Here is a 19,172-nt window from a genome sequence, read left to right as displayed (position 1 = left end):
ATATGTGTTTCCTTGACCATTAATCCACCCCTGGCTTGCCTAACATTGTAAACCAATCAAATGCCCAGAGTGAAATTTATGTTAGAAGATTCTGCAGTGCTAACTGAACTGTAGTGGTGTGTTGCAGTAGTATTTGGGGTAGGATATCTGCCATCTAAATTCTATATATTTTTTATTCTAGCCATACCAGTGAACACCGGTAATGCCAGCTACAGTGTGCTGCAGAAGGAGAGTCAGTTGGAGGAAGAGAAGTGGCAGCGGGGACAGGCAATGGAAAGTCACATAATTTCTTGCAATTTCTATTCTCACTAGCTAGTATCAGGGCACCGTCAGCATGTGACTGTGACCCCCCCACGTTACAAGCTGCAGTGATGGTTGAGTTATTACAACCTCTTCTATCTGCAACTCGCCAAAAGCTCACATAATGAGCGTTGATGGCTTGAGGGAAACATGAAAGAACAGAAGGTTAAAAGACAGTAAATGACATATGAGTGAAATAGTGGGTGGGTAAAAGAAGGGTGGGTAGGTGGGTAAAGGGATCGATGGGTGAAATGATGATTTGAAGAAAGGGTGGATACTGAATGGATGAATATTGGATTGGAAATTTTGGTGAAAGACTGGATGAGAGAAAGTAAAGCTTAATCGTGGTGGCTATGGGTGAATTAGAATGAAAGGATGAATGAATATTTATTTTGTTTAGAGGAATAAAACAAGGCAGCTCTTCTCATGAGGAGCATGCTGCTCACCTACTTTGCTTACTATGTTTATGTAGAGTTATCTAAGCTATGATATGAAGTGGGAGTATTTTATTTATTCTACTTCTTTGACTCTCTGCATTTGTTAAGTGAGCCAGATGTATCCCACCCATTATTTATCAACCCTCTCCACTACAATTTTGCCACCAATGACCGAAGTGCAATACAGGCCAATTTGCGACTACAGTGTAGGCTGTTCAATGTGCTTCAGATAATGTAGCATTTACAATCTTTTCAATGCATTGCAAACCGAATACACAAGGTGTGATTTACCTTCACCCACTCAGTCACCGCTTAGTACTTCCCCCGTTAAATATTTCCTAAGAGCTTCGGTCCCAGCCTACCAAATTGGAAAATACATTATTGGTATGCGCCACATTTCCTTTTATAACCATGTGAAGTCATGTGATTCCAGAATATAATGTATGGTTTCCCATTACCGATTTATTTTTCACCTGTTCAGATTTTTCCCTTTTGAATTGTACAATGACTGAATAAACCGAAGATGTCGAATTGATGATCAGTGTTGTGGTCTCTCGATTTAATATCAAAAAAGCTCTACCGTGATGGTTTAATCCCTCTACCCTACCCTGCAGTAGAGTAAGTCAAGTTTCCTTTTGTTGCGATCTCACCAGCAAATTAATTTGTTGGAAATAATGTGTAGCGGTGGGCAAGGCCAGTGAGTAAAGTGAAAGTAAGTGCATGATTTTAAGTCAAGTTTTGCATATGGGGTACACAGCGACAAATGTACCAAATACAATCTATATAGCCTATTCTTTTCCCTATGGTGCAGTCCTTCATTTTCCCTGTCTACAGCAGAACGGATCATATTAATATCTGAATTTCATACATGAGGTGTGTGATGTAGTATCTTATTTATTGCGGCAGCCCCCGATATCATAAGGACGTGGTTTTCTGCGCCGGTCTTACATGAAGACGATAGCAACATATATTGAAGGAAATTGTGTATGCCTGTATAGTGGCTACATTTATGAACCCCTGTATCAAGATTAAATACATTGTGCCATATATCGTCCACAACTTTCCATGCTTATAAGACATTGAATAACTTTTTAAAGTGGCCACGTTTATAAACTCCCATACCCGGATGACTGACTTTATGCCATAGATAATTTTCCATCTTTCCCTGCATCTAACTACATAAACAAAACTTCTATGGTGGCATTTATGGACCATTTCAAGACTATTGTGTTTTATATGGACACCAACTTTTAAGAACATATTGTTGCTTTGATAGTTTATCAATACACGGAGATGTATTCCATCCTTTGCTGTCAGTAGTAGTATCCAGTTCACATATATCAAATTTTAGTGCAATAGACGGTAGCCTGATGAAGGCAGCAATGCCGAAACGCGCGTAGTCCACATCTACCGCATTGCCTCCATCAACTCCACGTCTATCATATATCACATATGGAATCAATAAATTTATATGAATTTTGTTAGATGTATGTATCTATTTATTTATTCTTTGAGATGAACAAACTCCTATATATACATAAAAATAATGAAAAAAATTAGAATTTAAAACAATATTAAGTCATATTGAACAATAAAATGAAATATATTTTTCTAGACTTATTGGTTTATATATATATATATTGTTTGTTAATTGGATTAGTGGTTACTTTCTACAGAGAGATTTAGAATATTCTTTGTCAATTGTTTGATTTAAACTAACGGTAGACCTTTATTTATTGTATTTATTATTCATCTTCCGCTTTGGAGTCATAGTAAAAAGAGAAATGCATTTGGAGAAAATTAGGGACATTGGAATAAAAAATTGATGATTGTCAACTACAGCTGCACCAGGTGTAGACAGTAGCAAAATGCCTAAAGCGCTGGCTAGCAACAAGGATGGCTTCACTATTTTAGCACAACACATAACTTGTACTTTATAGTGCATAATGCCGTAATCAATAATAAGAGGTCATTTATTTTTCTACTCAAAGTATCTGTTTATAGTTACTTGAAATTCCATTAGAAGAAAAAAATGATCTAATTTCAAGATTTTTATTTTGGTGTTGTTCTGCCTTTTAATACATTTCTGCCACAGTCAGTATTTCATATGCAAGCATGAGTGGTGGAACCATAAAAGTGACCTTGTGACTCTCCTAACCATAATCACATCAAATTCCAATGGCCCTAAGGAACAAGCAATGTACTGCTACTGTGACAAACAGTAATTTAGAACAATTGTTTGCTCAGAGCATTTTTAGCAATTTGTCTTTTTAGTTTTTTTCAATGTAGCTGCTCCTGCTGGTGAAGTTGTATCACCCACCAGACAGGAAATAGTGGCACATCTGCCGCGGCACAGGTTGCAGTGTATCCAGCAAGCATACCAGCAGATGGTGGTCCTGAAAGAAGAGGTGGAGGAAATAAATGCCTTTCAGCCGGGCCCAAGTGCAGCTGGTTCCCCTCCATTCTCCCTGCCATCCTTTCACCGTAACTATCACCAACTTATATCAACTGTTGTGACCCAATCTCGCACAACACAAGGCCATTGCTGTCCCACATCCTGGAGCGGCTGGACTCCATTGAGAGCCGGCTCACCACAATGGAGCTGAGCCTGGACCAGCTCTGGACTGACATCCAAAATTACCTTTTTTAGTTCGATTTGACATTTTATGTTTTGGTCAGAGGGACTTGTTGTTTTTGGGGCTTGGTCAACAGGGTGGAAAGGAAGTTGGGACTGAGTTTGACTTTCTTTGGACATTTTGCATCTAGGGACATTGTGGCATGGGTTTGTTTGTTTGGGAGAGAGGTGGGCATGTTTTTTGGGTGGGCTTCTTTGTAAAAAAATAAAGGGGGACACAATTTTATATTATTGAAATGTAGGCCTGAAGTAGTTTGTTTTACTTTTACTTTGCACTGCTGCCATCAGCATTCACACAGCCTATTATGTTGCTTGTAAGAGAGAGTGTAGCTCTTAGTTATAGAGTTAAACTTCTCTAACTATCTAGACCATTAGGGAGAATGCTGCCATGATTTATATTGTCTATAAAAACCTAGATAAACAATAGTAGCTGTTAGTTACTTACTGTTAGAAATTGGATCTCTGGTTGGCTAAGGCTTACGCCAAAGCCAGGCAGAGACCACCACTCTAATCAGGGCAAGGAAGTTACACGCCAAAGATTACCCCTGCTCACCCCCTTGGTAGCTTGGCACGAGCAGTCAGGCTTATCCCGGAGGCAATGTATAAAGCGTTTGCGCAGCACACACACAGCAACAGCATACCAAGCACAACACAAAAGGATCTCCACACAAGGTTATATCAACAATAGCCTTTGTGTTATCATACATCAAATTAGAATAGTAATCACACAATATACACTGTGCCAACTGGCACTGGGCAATATTTACAGGGGATTCAATAGACATGACAGGGCCACTTAGACCACTATCAGAACCATCACAAGGTGAACTTAGTAAACAAAGAACACAACCAGCAATTACTGGCAAACACTGTACTCAGAATCATCCTGTAACACAAACCATATTGTGCACAGTATCACTTTAGACGTGAATTATATTCTGTGCCAACCTCATAAGCCTAAATATATTAGACCATAACCTCCTAAGCATAACTTACATTAGGGGCATAAATCACAGTAGAGAATAACTCAAACATAAACACAGTATGCAAAACCTCATTTAGAGGCATAAATCAGGGAGCGTAAATCACAATACATGAATCAAATTTCCTAGCACCACATAAATCACATTGGGACCTGGCGCCCTACAAACCTAACAGTCCCCCTGGCCAACTGGCCTTCTCAAAGAGGGCTCAAATGTCCTATGTCCAAATGTCAGGGCGGCTGCCAATGCAGCAGAATCCACATGCGCAATTGCGCTGGGGCAGAGGAGTGCATCTTGCTCCTACCTCACTACAGAAATGGTCCCCAAAGATCTGTTGGCCTAAACATTGCAGCTGACGCTACTTGACGTGCAGCTGTAATGCAAGGTAGGCCTGACACTCACTGTGCCCTCTGAACAGTATGCCAAAAACATTGCAGCTGCTAAGCAAACTAAAGGACCCTGGAGCAACTGTGCCCCTTCGGCCCCACTGGGCCTCTTTTAACTCAATGTGCCCCCATCAGGCAGACAGGGCACTGGCACTACCCGTGCCATCTGAGCCCCACTCCAGGACTCTTTAAAATGAAAGGGCACCCTTCATGCAGCTGTCCTCTAGCAAGCAGGGCAGCTGCACAGAAATAGCCATGCAGGGAGGCATGGGAACTCCTGGGCCCTATAGACCCCTGCGGTGGCCCCAGAAACACTGTGGCTAGTGTTGGAGCGGCCCGCTTGCTGGCAGATCCACTCAGGATACCCCAAGCACAGGCAATGTGCCTCGACGGCACCACAACCATGGAGAAGCCCAACTAACTCATCAGGCTTTCTCTCCTCTCTTGTGGCGGCATGCGGGAATCCCTCAGCTCACAGGAGCCCCGCCTGGAGTATTGCGTGGTCGCTGCCTGCTCTGGCCGTACTCCTCCCTTCACCCGGGCCCCATCCTGGGACCCAGGACTTCGATGGGGAGCCCCCAATGCTCCAGACTTCCTCCTGTGAACCTCCCAGCATGGGGTGGGCTCCCACCTGGGTCTTGGAATCCGGCGTTTCTCTTTCGGCTTCACTGCACTTCCGCTTCCATCCGCAAGGCCCCGCCCACAACCAGGCAAGGCCATAGCTATAATTTATTTTCTCTTGGCGGCAACGAGGGGTTGGCTCCCTCTTAATCCAAAGTACAAAGCAGGGTGAGCACCGCTAAACGTAGCAAAATGCGGGGTAGGCACCAGCGAAAAATGCCGCATAAGCGGGCTGGTCACCAGCGATTGAACAAAAGTAAAGGTGGTGTGGGCATGCGCTCCACATCATCACGGGGGAATCCCTCATGCCGGAGTTCCCTCTAAGAGGGGCTGCAGCTCAGCGCTGCGAAGCCCTCGCGCCTCCTCTTCTCCTTGGGAAAATCAAAATAAAGCACACACAAGGCGCTGCAAGTAGCACAAAGTCCTGGATGAATCCAAGACCGAAAAGGTCCCATCAAGAAGTCATTCTAGGTCTAATGGGCATAGCTGGGATAGGGAGGCCAGCACACAGGCCCTCCAGCAGGGAGGCTAGCCCCGATAGCGGTTCCTACTGGGGCCCAGCAGCTGCACGCCCCCTAGTCAGGAACGGCACACCAGCACAGAACTGAACAAATTCATGGGGTCACAGCCCCTCTACTAATACCAACATTTCCTTTGTCTGTAGTGCACGGCATGGGGGAACCAGATGCAACTGGTTCAGGGGGGATTTGGAGCACTTTGTTTTGCAAGCTCCTCTTCCTCTTTGTCAGGTGGGGGCTAGATGATCAGACACATCCCAGGGGGCGGAGCCAGCATTAATTTGAGCAGGCACCATCCTATTCAGAGTCAGGGATTAGCCCTCCCACTACTCCCAGCCCAGATGTCCTATTCAGCCCAGAGCTGACTTCCCCTGCCCCTCCTGGAGTCACACACACCTCTCAGCCCCTGTCACTCACAAGCCAGACATGTAATTCACATCAGGCAGGCAGACACATAGCATACAGAAATGACAACTTCTAAAAGTGGCATTTCTAAAATAACCACAATAAATTTGCGCACACCATTGTGCAGCATTTATTCTCACAATTTCATACATACTAAATTCGACCACGCTGCTCCTCCCATTCACAAATTACCACTGACATACACCGATCAGGGAATCCCCAATGCATTAGTATGGGAGGGCAGGCCAATCTCACTAATGTACACAGAGAGCGCACGCGCTTTACACTGGACCACAGTGCTAAAGTGCCCAGAGGCCTAAAACCACCAACACCAGGTCACAGAAAAGGCAAAAAGTTTTAGGGGTGAACTTGCCATAAAGGGCCAAGTCCAATACTTACTAAGTTGTCTAGCTCACTTCACTCCATACTAGTTGTCTAATCTTAATATATATGAAGCAATGACATGGAAGGTATTACAACTTCACAAACGAGGTCCCACTTCCAGTTCTACCAGGTGAGCTCCAACTGTAGGAGTAATCTGAATGTTTGATCATCCATCTTAGGAGTACTATACAATAACACAACAGGACTCCCTGAGGGTGATAAAATACAAAAAATAGAAAAAGCAATTTTTTTTGCAAATGATTAGCTAGTTGTATTTATGAAATTCCCAAGTTATAAACAATTGACTCAAAGTCTGGAGTGGACAAGCTTAGGTTTGGTGTTTACGGTTACACAACACAAGGCCAGAATGATGATGCTGACAACTGATGTTCTTCATTCTATATCTAAAATATGGACCATTTTTCATGCATGGGTGGGTAAATGGTGCCAGTGTGGGCTAATGCTTAAAAGAATCTGCAGTAAGTTGGTGTTGCTTTTACCACATCTGCCCTGCCAAGTGTGTGATCCAGTGATGGTGTAAATTAAGCCACAACTTAATAAATCACACAGCCCAGGGAAAGAGGGCTAGGTATTTGATGAATGGATTGGAAAGGGAATTTGGGGAAAGGTTTGACAAAGACAAACACTACACAAGGACAACATTCATCCAGACAATGAGCAGCACATCAGTCAACATCAATCTGTTGAGGAAGGAAACCAATGAATAAGTATGACAGAGTACAGGAAAATGCATTGCAAACAGTCATTCTGCCCCCGAGATACAAGTTATGAGAGGTCTAAATGTTCTGTCAAATCAAATCAAAATTCGCTTTATTCGATTCAAATATTAAGTCATAAAAGCATGATACAAGAAAAACATACTTTAATTCTACAGAATATTTTAAAAAACAATTTAAATACATTATTAAAAAGACTTCAGCATCGTACTTCATCGTCCAACTGCTCGCAATGTGGGGATCAGATATGACGTTGTTTTCTGAATCTAACAACCCCTTTCATATATTTAGCTATACAATTGTTCAAAATTTCATTTTCTAAAAGCTATAATTTAATAAATGCGGGATGGCATTGTCTCAGTTTTAGCTCTTTTAAAATTGGCAAAATCCATCTTTTCCTTAACAATGTATAAAAAGTGCAGAAAAACATAATGTGAATCGTGGTCTGTGAGGATATATCGTCACATGGGCAAGGGTCTAGGGGACGTTACCAATCGTTCATGTTTGGAAATGTAACAGTGTTATGTAAATTACCTAAGCGTAAGTGTGTTAATAACATCCTGTCATAACTTTCCTTTTATTTAAAAGGTATGGTTGTATCCCTGGTTGTATCAGTAGCAATTGGTTCTCTCTAACAGTCGGTTTGTCTTTATTAAGATAGAATCTCAAATTCTCTAAAAAGTTCATGCAGATAGTGTTTAGTTCTTGCCTTTGGATGGTAGAGATGCTAACAGGGTTGTAAAAGTATTCAGGATATCCCAAGCTGGCCACAAAATGCTTAGTTAAGCCATGGGATACCTGAAACACGCTGTAGTCTCAGGCAATCTTCAATCACGTCCCTAATAAGACCTGATGCCTCGCTTGTCCAAATCTTGTGCCGCAAAAGGATGTTCTGTCTTCTAGGGTGGGGAGAGATCCCACCCACCCATTTCTCAAAATATAGTCATTAAACAAAAAATGATACTGTATTGCAAAAGTATGTGGTGCATCAGCATTCTCCTCTAGAATGTCCATTCTTGGCTGCCTGCCTGGACCTGTCAGATAGGTAAGCAGGAGTGTTGAGCTCAGCTTTTGTCTTTCGTTCATGCAAGAGACTATAAGGACTGCAGATTATAAAAGAGAAACTGTATTTTGGATTTAAGGAGAAGTAAAGAAGGAAGGTAAGCTTCATGAGGAGTGTATCAGGTAGACTTAGAGGCAAAGCAACAACAAGAAACAAGAGGGGGACTCGGACTTTGGAATGGGACGTTGGAATGTTTTTGCAGCGGCGCATGACTTCTTGGCACGCAGTTACATTGAAGATGACCCGAGTTTTCCTCCGATGGTGATAGAGGCTCCGGTCTTTGAGGAACATGCATTCTCATTCCCACTATTGAATTGGATGGCTGAAATGTTTTCAGATGAGAACAATGACTTCCTCTTGGAGGCTGTTGCTACATACTGTGCTTATATGCTGTTGGATTAAGACTCTTTGATTTTTCTACCTATTCTTTATTATTTAGTTACTGTTTTCTATCAAACAGTGAATATTTTTTTATGCAAATTTGAGCTTGACTCTGCTTTTCAGGCTTGGACTCTGCGTTCCAAGTTCGCCCATGTTTATATCACGTGGTTCTATCGAGGGAGGGTGTCACAGGCTGAGCTTTGCACTCTCACCGTGTTAAGTTAGCATGGGTTTATTAGAAGCTTAAACGCCATTTTTGCTTTCCTGCTCTGCTTTGCACACGACACGCAATTTTGATATTGCTTAGAGAAGGCTGAGTATTTTGTTTCACATGAGAATTATTTGTTATGCTACACAGAGGTGGAGACAATATGCTTCACATGGCTCATATCAATTTATACAATGATTGAGAACAGAACGGAGACTCACAGGAGGGGCTCTGTCTACTGGTTTTACTTTCAACCTTACGGCCGTAGGAGACACCGTGGCTGAGTAAGGTCTCTATGAATGGTGTGTCCAACTTTTGATGCAATGGCAAGATAATCTTGGCCCTGAAGAAATTGCTTAAAAGTTCCTAAGGCAATGAAACATGTTGGCTTGCGGTACTGGAATGCATGTTTAGCAGCCAGCCTGGCTTTTTAAACTGATAGGTTGCACGAAGTTAAAGAATAAAGTGCGACAGTGACGTGCATACCTATTCCTTTTTACTACACGCTTTGAGAATTTTTTCATTTTCTCACTCAGTTCAAGAAGTCTTTATTCGATAATTAAATCATAAAAGACATGTAACACAGTTTGCAAAATCTCTAAAATACATGTATATTTCATAAGATAAAAAGGGTTATATAAAACGGTCAGAGGCCATATTGAATCAATTAATACAAAACTTCATTGAAAGTCATTAAAAGTTAAAATGGATCCTTAGTCAATTAACCTTGATAGTCCAGGTAAATTTTACAGAAACACAATTATACATGATCAATAACAATTCTGTAAATGAGGGCTACAGCTTAAGACAAATTAATAAATCTAGCTCTAAGGGTCCAGGCCCAACCTAGATATTTCGCTACTCCGGTTACAATTAAGGGTGTCAGGTCAGACTTTAATAACCTTCTAGCAACTGCTGCTGAGCGTGTACCCAGGTTCCTACAAACTGGTCTTAGCCACTTAAATCGAGGGGCAGTATACAGCAGGCAGGCAAAAAGGAAGTGGTCAACACTTTCGTCCTGTCCTAGGCACCTAGGACACTGCCCCGGGCCACCCTTACCCCACTGTTTAGTATACTCCCTTAATGGCAAGCAACCGCACCTAAATTGATGAAATAATTTGCAGTCCAAGGGCTTAGTAATTGCATCCCAATCGTTATCAAAGCTAGAGACTTCTTTCATAACAAGGAATGTGCCAGTTAGGTTAGTATCTGTCTGTCCAGAATGTCTTTTGTTCACCACCCATTCCCAATATTGTAGCTTTAGATCCTTCTTGTAGGGAAAGGTTGCAGTGACAGGGTTTAGCCAAAGTTCCTCGTGTCCCATAGCACATAGGGTGGTTCTTAAGGCTTTGAACCAGCCAATGTTGGAGGAACCAGGGAGATCCCTAACCTCTAAACATGCTCTCGCATAGACGTGAAGTTCGGGCGTAGTCCAGAGGCATCGGCAGAAGGCTATTGGGCACAGTCTAGCCATGTCCTTCACCGGCTGACACCCAAGATCATACAAAAGTGGAAGCCGAGGTGAGGATTGTGGGAGGCCAATGGCCAGCCTTAAGAATTTATTTTGAGCAACTTTCAAAGGGTCAAGGTTGCTATTACCCCAAAGCTCCGCTCCATACAGGACAGATGGTAAAGCTTTCATGCCATAAATTTTTATTAAGGGGGACATGGGCCTAGAAAAGGAGGTTTTATGTTCTTTAAGCAAGGCTCCTCCAATCTGCATATGCTTTAATGCCAATAGGTTAACCTGATGAGCCCAGCTAAGAGTCTCACTGAACCTAACTCCGAGGTAGGTAAACAGCTTAGTCTGTTCCAGAGGTGTACCTCCCATAGTGACCCTAGCTGTCATAGAAGAGTGCCCTCTTAGTACCATAAATTTTGTTTTAGATACATTTACCTCTAACTCACGCTCGCAGCAGAACAATTCAAACCTTGACAGAGCCTGCTGAAGGCCCTGTCTGGTCTTAGATGTTAAAAGAGTGTCGTCTGCGAACATGAGGAGTGGGATTTTCAATCCAGCCAGGGACGGGGCATCAGTAGGCTGATTGGCAAAATATTGTGTGACCCCATTTATATACAAGGAAAACAGGGTGGGTGCTAAAACGCACCCTTGCCTTACACCTTTAGCAACTGGAAATGTATCTGTTACCTCCCCTGGTTTACCCCAACGTACTTGGGCATATGTGTGGGCATGAAGGTTAACCAAGAGGCGTAAAAGAGGAGCTGGCATACCCAGCTTCGCTAGACAGTCCCACAACTTGGCCCTTGGGACAAGATCAAATGCAGACCTTAGGTCCACAAAAGCTGCATAAAGGTTACCTTTTCCTATGGTAACAGTCTTCCAATAAAGAAGAATAAACCGAAGGGCCTGATCCAAAGAATTCACATGTGGCCTAAAGCCAGCCTGAAGTGGAGTTAGAATGTTAAACTCATCGGTCCAGTCTTGAATCCTGCCAAGAACAAGGCGGGCTGTGATTTTTTGGACCGCATCGATTAGGCTGATGATTTTCTCACTCACTGCACTTATTATTTGTTTGGACACGTTTACTTTTGGTTTGATGACCGCCAATGATGATAAAAGGGCTTATCTGGTGAGTACCTACCAGGTAACCCAATGGTGGTCTGCCCGTGAGGAGTCATCTTGCCTACACACATTTTTTCACATTAGATACTCACTAGTTGTGTGTACATTCATACAGACTGTCTTAATTGGGGTGGTTTTTATGGTAGTTGGCAATTAGACGTGGTACTCTCTACCCCTAATATAAAGAAGAGTGGAGATAATTGTAAAATTGCAATATGTTGTACACGTCTGAGTTTAAATAGTATTGCCTTTAAGAACCCGGTCATATTGTATTGATGCTACATTTCTCACTAGTTTAGTGTGTATAGTAAGAGCATGGAACATCAAGGTTATCTTGGATACTGTGTCTGTTATTCGGAATGATCGTCGCACGTTCGACCTATAACACATATGCAGCTGTTGCCACGTCTGATACTGGCTCTTTTAATAATGTATTGTGGAGGCATATTTAGACACAGTTGGAGAACATTGGTATCCTGACAGTTTGTGCAGAACTCAATGTGACCCACTACTGCTGAGTACCAGAGGTATGGGGCCGTCCATGTAATCCTATGAGACCTTCTGTAGTTATAAACTAACCTGGTAGGTAGGGAGGGTGAAATGTAGGTATATTTTAAACCTGTTTTCCGTTAGCAATATAAGATGCTTTCTCCCTTTGTATTTTATAGAATAGTAACAATGCTGACAACCTTGTTTCTGATAATATGTTTGGTTGTATTATCTAAGGAACTGTGCATGAGATTACAGCGTTAGAAATAAACATTTCAAACTTAAACGTTTCTTTATTTAATCCTTGTTTTGGACTGGTGTAAGACTATAACGAAAGAGTGATCTTTTTATCTACCTTATTTGAGGTAATCTAAGTCGCATGTTCTGGGTTGACTAGTCATTGGTGTTTTTGCTATAGGACGAAGAACCAATGATTGCTAGTCTGGTAGGGGGTTTGGGTACTAAGGTTGGTTTTGGTACACCGTAATTTATTGAGGTCCTAAGTCTTTATGCACAGTTCTGTGTAGGAGCAGAATTCCTGCAACAGTAGTTACAACAAAAAGGCTCGATAAAGGGTCTTGAGTTTGAATCAGAATATGAAATTGAAGAATAATTGATAACCCCAGCCAAGAAAGGGAGCAAGTGTGCAAATTTACAATGTCTTCGGCTGGGGTACTTGTTACAATAAAAATGTTCGATGAAGGCCTGCACTTTGAATAGGAATATGAAATAGAAGAATAGTTGATAATCACAGCTAAGGTATGCAGCAAGTAGTTGTGTGTATGTGTGGATGATGTGTTGATTGAGTGGAAGATGAAAAAGATGAAAAATAAGAAAGGTTGGAGACACACAAATTACCCACTGCCTTGTCAGTGAAGAGAATCTTTGGATTCCCAGCTCATTACTAAGCATGGGCTGAAAAGTTGTTCCGCTCGCGGAATTTGCGGATTTTCCGCAATTTCGCAATCCGCGACTCTCGCGATATCGAGGTAAAATCTGCGATTCAGCGGGGGCGAATTTTCAGCCAAGCACTTACAGGGTTACAGCAGCAGGTGCAAAAGTTGAAGCTAATTTTTTGTAACCTTTTACAAAAGGGTTACAAAGAAATTAACTTCAACTTGGGCACCTGCTGCTGTAAGCCTGTAAGTGCTTCCTGGCACCTCGTTGCCTACTTCCAACTATTCTCTGACCCTGCTCTGACCCTTGAAGCAGGGTCAGAGAATAGTTACAAGTAGGCAATGAGGCGCCTGCCACGAAAATTAAACCTCAACAGGAAGCACTGACAGATATAAAAACAAGCATTTGCCAAGCAGAAGGTCTCGCATTAGGAAAGTTTGAGCTATTGGTCTTGTAAATGACAATTTTTTTTATTTATGTGTTGGTTTTGAAAATAGCTAAATTAATAGCTTTGTCATTTACAATGCCAATAGTTACTACTGGATATATCGCCCGCTGGCGTTGAGCCTTGCTGACGTGCAGCCGCATATACAGCGTGAGAGACATTTACCAGGTACTTGGTGCATTACCCATATTTTCATCTATTTGTTCAAATTAATTAGATATATAGACTGCCTTTAAGACTGCCTTTAAGAAGAAATAGATAGACTCCCCGTCATGGCACCTAAAACTGCACGTGGTGGGAAAACCAGAGCAACTGGAGAGATGCAGATTGGCACACGCGCAGCACTAGCAGCTAAAGGCAAGCAGGACCCCAGTAATGTTATAGAGACTGATGGATTCCAAGCTGGGACTCCAAAGATCACGCAAATGTTTCAACTTAGGGGCAAAATGGCAACATCAAAAATAATGAACGTAGCATCGGTCTCTGCAATTCCTGTTGTTGAGTCAGTAGCCCCCCCTGAGAGTGATATTCCTGCTAATTTAGAAACAAAAGAGACCACATGTGACACAGAAAATAAGATCAAACCCCAAAAGGAGAATACCGAGGGTATAGAACTTAAAGAGAATTTTGAGAATATTGATAATGTGGTAGATACTACCCTGACGGAGGCATTATCAGACTTGGTAGTCTCCCCTAAGTCCATACAAGCTGCTTCCAACCATACTACCATTCTAATATCTACCCCTACATCGACCTCTATCACAGTAAATAAAGTTGACTCTGGAGAGGGGGATCATATTGGTAGCAAGGATAGTGAATATTATTCACTATCTGAACATTCAGAGCACTCCTACGCCTCAGAGGAGATAGAGGAAGAGGAAGAGGAGGAGGAAGAGGAGGGAGACTTGGAGGACGATGGCGAAAACATTGGGAAATTATCTCTCGATCTTACTGCCGTCGAGCAAGGGAACATGAATTGGGCAGACCTGACTGCTGGCAACAAGGTTAATGATAATGGTGGTCATCCTGGATCTACGGAAATTCCTGAATGGGCATTAATCGAGGATAATCCCAATTCCAATGCTGATCAACCTGGTGGAGCGGTATATAATATGGGCGCAACGGCACAGGAGGCATTGGATGTAGTATTGAAGGCAATCTCTGATCAACGTGTAGAGGCTAAAGCGGATCATCAAAAAACTCATAATGCCTGCAAAAAGCTACAGAATACTGTCCGCCGTCTAGCAAAAACCTGCAATGATTTTACGGACAGAAGGATTGAAGCAGAAGGACGCATCTCTGCACTTGAAGATCAAATGACTCAAAACCAAAGCGATATTAAGGAAATTAAGGCTCAAAAATCCGATGTTAAATCAAAGCTGACTGACCTAGAAAATAGGCTAGGGCGTAATAATTTACGCATTTTGGGTGTGCCCGAGGGCCGTGAAGGCCAAGATGTGCGTCAGTTTGTTATAGATTTATTTAATGATGCATTTCCTGAAGTCAAGGAATGGCAATGGGCGCAAGAAATCCAACGGGCTCATCGTTTTCCATTTCGGTCACAACCAGCATGAGCAAACCAAGGTGCTCGATATCCACGGGCTATTTTAATTTCCTTAAATAACTTCTTGGCTAGACAGCAACTTTACGGTCTTGCGCGACCAGACAAAAAGAGATCAGGTTTGGGGGTGGAATTTTTCGTCCGCCCCGATTATTGTCACGCTACAGTTGAGAACTGGTGGCGACTCCACCAATTAATTCCTGCATTTCAAGCAAAAGAGGTGCAAGTGTACCTTTTGCAACCTGCTACTTTGAAAACGATTTATAAAGGGCAAAATAGATTCTTTACGACTGAAGTATCAGCCAAAGAATATCTGAACTCATTACCCTGAGATGACATAGACTTGATTACCATGTGACTATTTTTTTCTATATTTTGGAATCTCAAGGTTTTCTGTTTCTAGTTTCGATAATGATCTCCACAGCCACTGGAGGTACTCTCACACACATCAAGGGGCAATAGGCCCTACTGCCTCATTGCTGGGGGAGGGTCACTGGGGTGGGGGAGGGTGTGCTTTGGGGGCTGGTGGGTGGGGGGAGGGTGCACGGTGGTGGGGGGTAAAAAAGGGAAAAAACTCAGTTCAAGACCGACAAGATGTGAGAGATATTGAGGTGAAATGCTCTGGATTTAAGGGATGGCTGTTATTTACTACTTTAAGTTAAAAAAAAAATGGCTGGTACAAATTTTCAAATATGTTCCTTTAACGTTTGTGGGTTGAATAATGTGGTAAAACGTAGGAAAGTGATGCACGAAATACGTTTGATACAACCAGACATTGTTTGTCTCTAGGAGACACACATATCATGGGGAAATCGTAAAGTGTTGAACGAACTAGGGTATACTGTTCTAGTTGTATCACAACAGTCTACTATGAACCGGGGTGTTGCTATTTTGGGGCGCCAATCAGTTATTGCAATTACAAGAGTTAAAGCTGATAATATGGGTCGCTGGGCAATTTGTGAATGTGTGATAGGGAATACTCCTCTGACAATATGTACTGTTTATGGCTCAAACAGTGACGACCCTGCTATACTCGAATTTCTGAATGTTGAATTAGCACTCTGGCGTACCCCCTTGTTGGTAATGGGAGATTTCAACATCCATGGAGATATAAATACTTGGGACCCAACCTTTAAAGACTATAGGGGCCGAAAACCGAAGGTATTTAGGGGGCTAAGACAACTATTGCTCCAACATGGTTTGGTAGACTGCTGGCCACTCTCAAATCCACTAGACCCTGGTTATACTTTTTTTTCTTCCCCACATAAAAAATTTGTTCAGCTCGATTATATTTTTTCAACACGAGACTTGATAGTAGGTGCTCGGATGTCCTCAATGCCACGTATCACATCAGACCACGCACCGGTAGTGTTGGATATGTTAATATCTAGCTTACCTCGCATGCAAAGACCTTTCACATTCAACAAGAAACTTTTGGTAGATACACTGTATGTCTCTCAAATGTTAGAATGGTCCCAACAGTTTTTCGATATCAATAGAGGATCCTCAACTAGTGCAATGGTATGGGACTGCTTTAAAACGGGGCTGCGTGGTGAGACATGCAGCTATGGCTGGGCAATGCAACGTAAGGAAAAGGAAGCAATGAAACAGCTATTGCAAGACCTGGCCAATGCAGAATGTGAATTGATAGGTGATATAAGGAGAGGACAGGACTGCTGTAATACCCAAGATAAAGTGGCAAAATGCAAGGCGAAAATTACGGGGGTCTGGAGCCAGAAAATTGCTTCTCAATATAAATTGTATAAGGCCGAAAGGTATGAGTACGGTGAGATGGTGGGGAGGTGTCTTGCTCAAAGAATGCGACAAAGACAGACGATGCAACATATATCCTCTATTGAAAATAGACAGGGTTTGAGGATAGAGACACCCAAAGGCATCATGAGAGTTTTCCAAGAATTCTATACCGAGCTTTGCACTCAAGACAATGCCTCCGCAGAGGTAATAGAGCAGTTTGTCAACAGTTGTTATACGGGACATACTGTGGAGGATACACAAAGAGAGGAATTGGAAGCTCCAATCACGGTGCTAGAACTTGAGACAGCCATTACAAGTCTAGCTTTGGGCAAAGCTTCGGGCCCTGATAAACTGCCATTAGAGTTATATCTTAAAATGTTTCCGATTATTAAAAAAGACATACTAGAGACATTTATAGCTGCCCATCCACCGCCATCATGGGACGACGCTACTATAGCGGTTTTTAAGAAAAAAGATAAGCCCTCATACCTGCCTGGCTCATATCGGCCTATATCGCTTATTAATGCTGATGTCAAAGTTTATTCTAAAATTCTTGCGAATCGGCTGATCGGTGTGGTCCCAGGATTGGTTTCTAATCAACAGCATGGATTCCTACCTGGGCGGGATACAACTAATCACGTTTGTCGAGTCATTACAGCCCTGGACTACGCCGAGACGACGCATAAGAATATAGGTTTAGTATTTTTAGACGCAGAAAAGGCGTTTGATCGCGTCTCATGGCCGTATTTATGGGCTGTCATGACTAAAGTGGGGTTTGGACCTCGCTATCTGCAGGCTATCCAGGTTATGTATAGGCATCCAAGGGCACAGATCTCTATGTCAGGGCAGCTTTCAGGGTATGTAAATATTTGTCGTGGTACACGTCAGGGCTGTCCCTGTTCACCACTCTTATTCGCTATATACATTGACCCACTGCTACAGGCGTTAACTACATCATCACATATACCGTCTATGATGCTTCTGGGGGGCAGCATGCGTGTGCTAGCATATGCAGACGACATTGCAGTCGTAACATCAGACCCGGAAGCTGCAGTTTCCGAGATTGAAGCTATAACTAAAGAGTTTGGTCAGGTAGCAGGATATAAACTCAATATCTCAAAAACACAAATTGTATGCACATCAGGATTATGCCCTAATGATAGTCGAGTGACCCCAGAAGCCAAGTACCTTGGTATTAAAATCAGACTATCCCTTCATGATCTGGTTATGGTCAATTGGACCGATATTATACGATCAATAAAAGAACAACTAGAAAAACTTGAATGTTTACATTTATCGATAGTGGGACGACGCAATGTGCTTAAAATGTCCATACTTCCTAAAGTACTGTATTTCTTTAGGTCAGTTCCACTTGAGGTACCACCCCTAGAAGTGCGGAAACTTCAAGCAACGGTTGAAAGATTCATATGGGGATGGAAATCCCCACGTCGGGCATCTAAATTCATGGCACTTCCTATGTTGAGGGGAGGCTGGGGCGTCCCAAACTTTGTATTATATTATTTGTCTTGTTTGCTACAGAATATTAAGTTCGCAGTAAATGGAAACGACCCACCTCAATTTGAGGACCCTGATATTTTTTATTTATTACTTGGTCCACGAGCACGACAGATGCTTCTTCGTTTTTACGAACCTAGCTACTACAAGAGAATTAAATTTAAGTTGGTGTACACTGCTTTTAAGGGTTGGCGTATGATTAGCAAAATTATGCAGCTGCGTCGCATTAACTACCATACTCCTTGCGACTCCCCGGCACTGCTACCATCTATATTTTGGGACTATAGAATGCAAATTTGGGGGGAAAAAGGCTTAAAAGCGGTTGGTTCGTTGTTTAAAGACGGTGTAGTGTTATCTTTTCAAGAGCTTAAAGACACCTATGCAATCCAACAGAATGATTTTTTTAAGTATTTACAGTTACGAGACTTTATTTTCAAACATCTAAATTCAATATCTATCCTGCCTAACGGTCTATTGACAATACTTAATAGACCGACACGAATCGGTATTATATATAATTATCTACTCGAATTACATCAGGATGACCTTGCGCTGCAGGAGTCCAAATGGCTGATGAGGCTTGCTACTAGCTCTGTACCCCTACAAGAGTCTATTAATACAGCGGCCGATATTATTCTATCGGCGAATTTACGTTCTCAGCACTACAAAACTGTATTTAATCTTTACCATACTCCAGCAAAAATGGCAAAGTGGGGCAACAGTTATAATGGGAAATGTATTAGATGCCAAACTAATATGGCTGACATTGTTCATATATTTGCTGATTGTAGTGCGTTAAATCCATTCTTCACATGCATTGTACAATTTCTCTCAAATGTGTTAAAAGTTGATGTCATAATCACCAAGG

General features: G+C 42.2%; 1 protein-coding gene and 1 long non-coding RNA gene across 2 annotated transcripts in view; one reads left to right on the top strand and one right to left on the bottom strand.

Annotated features, from left to right (window-relative positions):
* The window catches only part of LOC147659131 (uncharacterized), a 51,361-nt gene extending 50,088 nt beyond the window's left edge, over positions 1 to 1,273 (top strand). Inside the window, exon 6 of the long non-coding RNA XR_015307313.1 lies at positions 182 to 1,273. This is a non-coding gene — a long non-coding RNA (uncharacterized LOC147659131). The remainder of the gene's footprint in view (positions 1 to 181) is intronic.
* The window catches only part of LOC147659130 (cytochrome P450 2G1-like), a 356,398-nt gene that overhangs the window by 319,405 nt on the left and 17,821 nt on the right, over positions 1 to 19,172 (bottom strand). The window lies entirely within an intron of this gene.

The sequence above is a fragment of the Lissotriton vulgaris genome, unplaced genomic scaffold, assembly GCF_964263255.1.
Source record: "Lissotriton vulgaris unplaced genomic scaffold, aLisVul1.2 SCAFFOLD_624, whole genome shotgun sequence".
Classification (NCBI taxonomy): domain Eukaryota; kingdom Metazoa; phylum Chordata; class Amphibia; order Caudata; family Salamandridae; genus Lissotriton; species Lissotriton vulgaris.
The sequence above is the reverse complement of the archived record's forward strand: the minus strand, read 5'-3'. Positions and strand labels throughout refer to the sequence as shown.